The sequence below is a fragment of the Rutidosis leptorrhynchoides genome, chromosome 2 (assembly GCF_046630445.1).
Source record: "Rutidosis leptorrhynchoides isolate AG116_Rl617_1_P2 chromosome 2, CSIRO_AGI_Rlap_v1, whole genome shotgun sequence".
Taxonomy (NCBI): domain Eukaryota; kingdom Viridiplantae; phylum Streptophyta; class Magnoliopsida; order Asterales; family Asteraceae; genus Rutidosis; species Rutidosis leptorrhynchoides.
The window spans coordinates 422,611,055-422,620,551 of NC_092334.1; the positions used below are offsets into that span (position 1 = coordinate 422,611,055).

Genomic DNA, 9,497 nt, shown 5'->3' on the forward strand with positions numbered 1-9,497 from the left:
ATTTTCTCATACCTGCACCCTCATTTCTCTCTCAAAATACTCCTAACTTCATACTTGATTATCTCCAAGCATTTTCCCCATCATTTAGCTTCAATTACAAGCCTTAAACACCATAAGAAAACTCTTTCAAGAACATATCAAAATAACCACCCATTTGAAGAAATTTACTTCCAACCTTTTGATCTAACTCCACCACTCTTTGATTCCAAGATTATTTCTTATCTTTTGCAGTAACTTTGTCCAAGTAACTTAAGGTAGTAACCTGATAATGCTAAAAACGAACATATATTTCATAGCATTATTCCTCAAGAAAAACAAGCTTTTAGTTGTAATTATTCTATTTACAAGTGATATTCGTTTAAATAATAAAAGGTGAAGACAAAAGACAGATTCGACGAATTGAAGACACAAACGACCAAAAAGCTCAAAAGTACAAAAGACAATCAAAGAGGTTCCAATTATTGATAAGAAACGTCTCGAAATTACAAGAGTACAAGATTCAAAACGCAAAGTACAAAATATAAAATTGTACGCAAGGACGTTCGAAAATCCGGAATCGGGACCAGAGTCAACTCTTAACGCTCGACGCAACGGACTAAAAATTACAAGTTAACTATGTATATAAATATAATATAATATATAATTAATTATATTAATTATATATATATTATATATATAAAATAAATCGTCGGCAAGAAAGACTCCAAACATGGGTGAGCTGTAAAAGTAAACTCCGCGACTCGCGGAGTTTGAAGGCAAAATTGGCCGCGAGTCGCGGAGCCCCAATTTCTGAAACTCCCTATAAAGCTCGCGCATTCTGTTCGTAAAAATTCACCAAATATATCTCTCTTTCTCAATATATCGTAAATATTTATATTTATATTTTAATTTTAATTTTAATTTTAATTATAATTCTAATAATAAGGGTATGTTAGCGAATATTGTAAGGGTGTAAGTCGAAATTCTGTCCGTGTAACGCTACGCTATTTTTAATCATTGTAAGTTATGTTCAACCTTTTTACATTAATGTCTCGTAGCTAAGTTATTATTATGCTTATTTAATCCGAAGTAATCATGATGTTGGGCTAATTACTAAAATTGGGTAATTGGGCTTTGTACCATAATTGGGGTTTGGACAAAAGAACGACACTTGTGGAAATTAGACTATGGGCTATTAATGGGTTTTATATTAACTAAACAATACCTTGTTAATTTAATATACAAACTTATAATTTGACGTATTTATATATAACCACATACGCTTGACTGGGTACGGTGGGCGGGATATCTATAAATACCAATAATTATTCATTTTACCGGATACGGAACTGGATTAATAGTTAATAAACTTGTTGAAATAGGGGTGAATTACATTCAAGGGTAATTGGTGTAATTGTTAACAAAGTAGTAAAACCTTGGTTTATACAGTCGATAACCTGGTGTATTCATTAAACAAAGTATTAAAACCTTGTTACAATTCGAATCCCCAATTAGTTGGAATATTTGACTTCGGGAATAAGAATAATTTGACGAAGGCTTTCGCTCTTTATATTTATGACTGATGGACTATTATGGACAAATCCGTATGGACATATTAAATAATCCAGGATAAAGGACAATTAACCCATGGGCATAAAACTAAAATCAACACGTCAAACATCATGATTACGGAAGTTTAAATAAGCATAATTCTTTTATTTCATATTTAATTTCCTTTATTTTATATTTAATTGCACTTCTAATTATCGCATTTTTATTGTTATTGTATTTAATTGCACTTTTAATTATCGTACTTTTTAATTATCGCAAGTTTATTTTATCGCATTTTTATTATTCGCAATTTCATTATCGTTATTTACTTGCCGCTTTAATTTAAGTCTTGTATTTATTTTTAATATTTTACAATTGGTTTTAACTGTGACTAAAGTTTTAAAATCGACAAACCGGTCATTAAACGGTAAAAACCCCCCTTTATAATAATAATATTATTTATATATATATATTTGTACTTTTATAAAAGTAAACCAATATAGCGTTGAGCTTTGTTTAAAAAAGATTCCCTGTGGAACGAACCGGACTTACTAAAAACTACACTACTGTACGATTAGGTACACTGCCTATAAGTGTTGTAGCAAGGTTTAAGTATATCCATTCTATAAATAAATAAATATCTTGTGTAAAATTGTATCGTATTTAATAGTATTTTCTGCTAAAATTTAATAGTATTTTATACCCCTTAGCTTTGACATCAAGTTATTTTTGGCGCCGCTGCCGGGGAGTCTCTTAAAAGCCGGAAGCGCAACGCTAATATAAAAAAAAAATTATGTATTTTTAAGATTTTGTTAAATATTTAAGTTTTATAAAGTTTCTTTATTTTTATTTTATAAAAACATAAGTTTTATTTAAGTATTTTGTTTTTATTTAAAAACATAAAAAAAATATATATATATAAATCTAGTTTTAAGCATTTTATTTATTAAAATTATAAAGTAGTTCTATTTTATTTAAGTTTTTAAAATATAAGTTTTTATTATACACATATTTTTTTTTAAATATATAAACAGAAAAATTAAAAACAGAAAAAAAAAATTAAAAAAGAAAAAAACGCGTCAAATTCAAACTGTACCAGAGTTGAATTTTGGAACCCCGCGACTCGCGGGGTTTGATGTTTTAAATACCGCAACTCGCGGAGTGACTCTGACACGCGACAGAACCCTAATTCAGCATTAATTACGGGGTATTTAATAATTATTATTATTATTAACCCTAATTATTATTATTATTATTATAATTAATTTTATTTTTAGTTTTACTTTTTATTTAATTTATTTTATTTAGTTAAATTAGTTTAATTAAATTGTAAAATTAGTAGTTTTATTAAATAAATAATATAAAAATAATATTTTTATAAAAATTGTACTTTTTACAACTTTTTGTAAATTTTTATATTTTGTCCCTTTTTAATCGTTTTAGCGTAATATTTGTATTTTTCGCTCATATTTAGTTTTAAACTTAGTTTTTGCAATAGTTATTTTTACTTTTAGATTTTTAGGCTTTGCCGTAGAATTCCTTAAGTGCTTTTTCTTTAGAATAAGATTTAGGTGCTTTAGAATTTTGCGACGCCTTTTTAAGTTTTAGTTTCTTTTTAAGTTATTTTCATTTGGGATTTAGTTTTTCCTGTAAGCTTTAATATTTTTAGACGACTTTTACCTATGTATCAATTATCATTCCAATTAGTAATCTCAATTAGCGATTATAATTTTAAGTTAGTTGTAGTAATAAGGTTAGGTTAGTCAAGTATTTTTAAGTTTTATAAGTTTCTTTTATTTTTCCGTCACCTTTTATTTTTCAACCATTTTTCTTTTTCAATCTTTTTTCGACGAACTCTTTTTCTTTCTTATTTCTCGCTATTCTAGTTTTTAGGACATAGATTTTTATTCTACTTCTTATCTAAATTTCTTAAAATTACGAAAATTTATTTTAAGTGGTTAAATTGATAGACATAAAAATTTTCTGATTCGTAGTAATAGTTGGATTTGTACGTGGACCGGGTTATTGGAGCCAAACAGTCCTCAATTATATTGAGACCAAACGAATCCTGCCCCTCTGCTGCATCTTTTGGCTATTCGAAACGTGGGCAAAATCAGAAAAGTCTATTAATTGGATAACTTATTATAATTTTTCTTTCCTTTAAAAAAAAAAAACTAATAGGATACTCAGTGAATGCACCGAGCAAGACGATCACCACCTTTTGTACGTTCACCACCTGTAACTAGATCAAGACATTTAGCAAATATAACCGCCGTTGATTTTTCTTTAGAATCGTCATCCAGTCGACCAAGTACTTCAGTTCAAATTTCCGATAATCCATTTTTTGAACCCGACCTCACAATTGAGAATCCGGAGAATATTCAGGAACAATTCGTAGATCCTGAACCATTAAACTTTCCTCCGGAACCACCAATCATTCAAACAGAGATTGTTGAGGAACGAACCATTAAATCAGAATCCTCTAGTGATTCCGATTCAACAAATTCAATTACGGAGAATCTGGAACCTTTAAGTATGGAAGACCGAATGAGAGCTAAACGCACTGGCCAAGGTCACGCAATTACTCATCCAGATATTAATGCACCAGATTATGAAATCAAAGGACAAATTCTACACATGGTGACTAATCAATGTCAATTTAGTGGTGCGCCGAAGGAAGATCCAAATGAACATCTACATACCTTTAATAGGATCTGCACACTATTTAAAATCCGAGAAGTGGAGGATGAACAGATATATCTCATGTTATTTCCCTGGACTTTAAAGGGAGAAGCCAAAGATTGGTTGGAATCGTTACCTGAAGGGGCGATCGATACATGGGATGTTTTAGTTGACAAATTTCTTAAACAATTCTTTCCTGCATCTAAAGCCGTAAGACTTCAAGCAGAAATTGTCACGTTCACACAGAAACCAAATGAAACTCTATATGAGGCGTGGACTAGTGATAAGGCTAAAAAGGAACATATATTTCATAGCATTATCCCTCAAGAAAGACAAGATTTTAGTTGCAATTGTTCTATTTTCAAGTAATATTCGTTTATATTAAATAAGTGCGAAGACAAAAGGCAGATTCGACGAATTGAAGACACAAAGGTCCGAAAAGCTAAAAAGTACAAGATACAATTAAAGTGGTTCAATTTATTGATGAGAAACGTCTAAAAATGACAAGAGTACAAGACGCAAAACACAAAGTACACGATATAAAATAGTACGAAAGAGCGTTCGAAAATCCGGAACCGGGACATGAACCAACTTTCAACGCTCGACGCAACGGAGCTGAAAGTATAAGTCAACTATGCACAAGAATATAATATAATATTTAAATAATTCATAATAAGAATAATATTAAATAATAAAAAGTTGTTAATTGAGCATAGTTCAGGGGTCATAAGTGAAAATTTCAATTTATCATTTGCCTATAAAAGGCCATCTAAATCGATGATTTAGATACACCTTTTTCCAATCTTCTTTCTTTCTTATGTAATTTATATTTATATTTATAATATTAAGTTTAATTTAAGATTAATAATAATTGGGTTATTGTAAGAAATGTTTTACGGGTTTTAAAGTAGGAACTCTGTCCGTGTAACGCTACGCGATTAATCACCACTGTAAGCTATGTTCTTTCTTTTTAAATTAATGTCTAGTAGCTAAGTCATTATTATGCTTATTTAAATTGAAGTAATCGTGATGTTAGGCTAAATATTAAGATGGGGTAATTGGATTTTTTTTACCATAATTAGGGTATGGACAAAAGACCGACACCTGTGGACTTTGGACCATGGACAATTAATAGATGGAGGGTATTGTCTAAAATTGAGCGACAACTCATGGGAGCCTGTCGAACCTATCTTCAAATTAATTAATCTAAATAATAATAAAATGGTTATGGATGTCCTATTTAGTGACGTTTATACGACATCCTTTACAATCATTTAATTAATTATTTGGGTTGGGTAATTTATTATTCACTACGGCCAAGTGGATAAATTAATATTCATGGACCAATAAAACAGGGGTGGATTACATTTAAGGACACTTGGTGTAATTGTTAACAAAGAATTAAAACCTTGGATTACACGCAGTCGTTAACCTGGTGTAATCATTAAACAAAGTATTAAGACCTTGTTACAGTTTGGATCCCTAATTAGTTGGATTATTTGACTTCGGGAATAAGGATAATTTGCCGAGCATTTTATAATTATGACCGGTGAACTATTTTGGACAAAAACCACATAGGTTTCAAATAATCCAGGACAAAGGACAATTAACCCATTGGACAATTAATTAAAATCAAAAAGTCAAACATCATGGTTACGGAAGTTTAAATAAGCATAATTGTTTTATTGTATTTTTCATCGCACTTTTATTTTCTGTCATTTTATTTTCTGTCATTTTATTTATCGCAATTTATTTTACGCACTTTAATTTTTGTCATTTATTTTTACGCTTAAAATTGACAAACCGGTCATTAAACGGTAAAACCCCCATTTTATAATAATACTACTACTTATTTATATATATATATATTTTTACAAATAAACTTAATAATATAGCGTTAACTTCACCAGCTCCCTGTGGAACGAACCGGACTTACTAAAAACTACACTACTCTACGATTAGGTACACTGCCTATAGTGTTGTAGCAAGGTTTAGGTATATCCCATCCGTAAATTAATAAAACTTGTATCATATTTTGTAGTATTTTGTATTAAAAATAATACTATTTCGTACCCTCACGCTACATCATCAAGTTTTTGGCGCCGCTGCCGGGAGCGCTAAAACGCTATATTTTTAATTATAATAATATTGAAATAAAATATAATAATATAATAATATTGAAATAGAATATAATAATATAATAATATTGAAATAGAATATAATAATATAATAATATTTTAGAATCAAAATTTGATACGTAAAGTTTTAAAAAGTCGTATTTATTAAATACTTCAGGGGTATATTATGTAACTTGTAATTAATAATTTCTATCATGTCGCTTTCATGTGAATAGTAAATTAATTAATTTTTTTTCATTTACTATTTATGAATAGTAAATGAATAAAAAAAAAAGTTTTTAAAAAAAATAATAATTATAAAAAAATTATTAATTTGTAAAAAAAAATCATTTTAAAAAAAAAAAAAAAAAAGTTGTAAAAAAAAATTTTTTTTTTAAGAAAAAAAATTCGTTTTTTTAAAAAAAAAAAAAAAATTTAAAAAAAAAATTTTTTTTTTTTTAAAATAATAAATAATAATTTTTTTTTTAAGTTTTATTACCTTTAGATTTTTAGACTATAGTTACAATTTTTAGTATTAATTTTAGTTTTGCATAGTTATTTTTATTTCTAGAATTTTTAGGTTTGCCGTAAAATCCCTTAAGTGCTTATTCCTTAGACTAAGATTTAGGTGCTTTAGAATTTTGCGACGCCGTTTTTCGCGCTACTTTCTTATTTTTATTTTTCGACGCCTATTTTTCGACCTTTTATTTTTCGACATTTTTCGACGCGCAATCTATTTCTTTCTTATTTCTCGACGCTCTAGTTTTTAGGACTTAGAATTTTCTCTATTTCTTATCTAATTCTCAAACGGAAAGAAAAATTATTTAAGCGGTTAAGTTAATAGACGTTGACATTTTTCTGGTTCGTAGTAATAGTTGGATTTGTTAGTGGCTAGTTGTGGGCTTCCGATTTAAAGGGTCCTGGCTACCTGCTACATCTTTTGGCTATTCGAAACGTGGGCAAAATCAGAAAATTCTATTAATTGGACAACTTATATAAGTTTTTCTTATTTTTTTTATAACTACTAGGATATTCTGTGAATGCACCGAGCAAAACGTTCACCACCTTTCATACGTTCACCACCTGTAACTCGATCAAGACATTTAGCAAATATTGTCGCCGTTGATTTTTCTTTAGAATCATCATCCAGTCGAACAAATACTCCAATTCAAATTTCCGACAATCCATCTTTTGAACCCGATTTCACAACTAAGAAACTGGAGGATATTCAAGGACAATTCCAAGATCCTGAACCACAAACCGTTAAATCAGAGTCCTCTAGTGATTCGTATTCAACGAATTCAATTATGGAAGTAACGGAACCTCTAAGTATGGAAGATCGAATGAGAGCTAAACGCACGGGCCAAGGTCACGCCATTATTAAGCCAGAAGTTAATGCTCCAGATTATGAAATCAAAGGACAAATTCTACATATGGTAACTAATCAGTGCCAATATAGTGGTACGCCAAAAGAAGATCCCAACGAACATCTTCGTACCTTTAATAGGATCTGTACACTATTCAAAATCCGAGAAGTGGAGGATGAACAGATATATCTCATGTTGTTTCCCTGGACTTTAAAGGGAGAAGCCAAAGATTGGTTAGAATCGTTACCTGAAGGGGCGATTGACACATGGGATGTCTTAGTTGAAAAATTTCTTCAAAGATTCTTTCCGGCATCTAAAGCCGTGAGACTTCAAGGAGAAATTGTTACGTTCACACAAAAGCCAAATGAAACATTATATGAGGCGTGGACAAGATTCGGAAGGATGTTGAGAGGATGTCCTCAACACGGTTTAGACACTTATCAAATAGTACAAATATTCTACCAAGGTGTCAACGTTGCTACAAGAAAAGACATCGACATAACAGCTGGTGGTTCCATTATGAAGAAAACCGCAACTGAAGCTTACAAAATTATTGATAACACTGCTTCCCACTCTCATGAGTGGCATCAAGAAAAAGATATCTTTCGATCATCTAAAGCGGCTAGAGCCGATTCTAGCCATGACTTTGATTCCGTTTCCGCAAAAATAGATGCTTTTTAAAGACGAATGGAAAAGATGAATAAAGATATTCACGCAATACGAATCAGTTGTGAGCAATGCGGTGGACCACACTTATTGAAAGATTGTCACTTTGAACCAACCATGGAACAACGAGAGAATGTTTCCTACATGAACCAAAGGCCGGGAAATAATTATCAAAATAATTATCAACCGCCAAAGCTAAACTTCAATCGAAATCAAAACATTCTTTACAATCCAAATAGACCAAACAACAACTCGTACAACCAACAAGGTCCGAATAACCAACCAACTCAAAACAACACTTTCAATCAACAAAGACCTAGCTTGTATAAACCGCCACATCAAACCGAAGAGAAAAAGCCAAATCTAGAAGAAATGATGGCAAAGCTAATGGAATCTCAAACACAATTTATTACATCTCAAACCCAAACGAATGAGAGGTTTGATCAGTCATTAAGAACTCAACAAGCTTCCATTTTGAATCTAGAAAAACACGTAGGTACTCTTGCTAGCTTAATGAGTGAGAGGGAACAAGGAAAGCTACCGAGTAATACTGAAGCAAATCCTCGGAATGAGAATGTTAACATGGTTTCAACAAATTCTGAAAAACCAGCTCCGGAAGATGGGAAGGTTTTAGATGAGAATAAAAATGAAGAAGTTACACCACCACCACCAGAGTATGTAAAGCCAGTGGTGGCACCATATAAACCACCCATCCCGTTTCCAAGAAAAAGAGTTGAGTATGAGCAAGTAATAGGTAATAAAGTTGGTGATACCTCTAGAAAGAAGAAGAAGAAAAAGAATAAGAAAATACAAGAAACAAAAACCGTAGAAGTAAACCCGGTGAATACAGTTCCACCAAAACCTCCACCTAGGGTAGGTGATCCGGGTGAATTTATTGTTCCTTGTCTACTTAGTGATTGTGTCATGTATGATGCACTGGCAGATTTAGGTGCAAGTGTGAGTGTTATGCCTCTTTCCTTATATAAGAGATTAGGTGTAGGTAAGTTAAGTCCAACGGATATGAGTGTTCGACTCCTTGATCAAACCATTAAGCACCCAGTTGGAATTGCTGACAACCTACCCATTCAAGTAGGCAATTTAACCTTTCTAGTCGAATTCATTGTCATTGACATAG

General features: G+C 31.0%; 1 non-coding gene across 1 annotated transcript; it reads right to left on the minus strand.

Annotated features, from left to right (window-relative positions):
- Nucleotides 1-8,020: 8,020 nt before the first annotated feature.
- On the minus strand, nucleotides 8,021-8,127 carry LOC139895289 (small nucleolar RNA R71). Its single transcript, XR_011775747.1, has one exon. It is a non-coding gene; the product is annotated as a small nucleolar RNA R71 (small nucleolar RNA).
- Nucleotides 8,128-9,497: the final 1,370 nt, after the last annotated feature.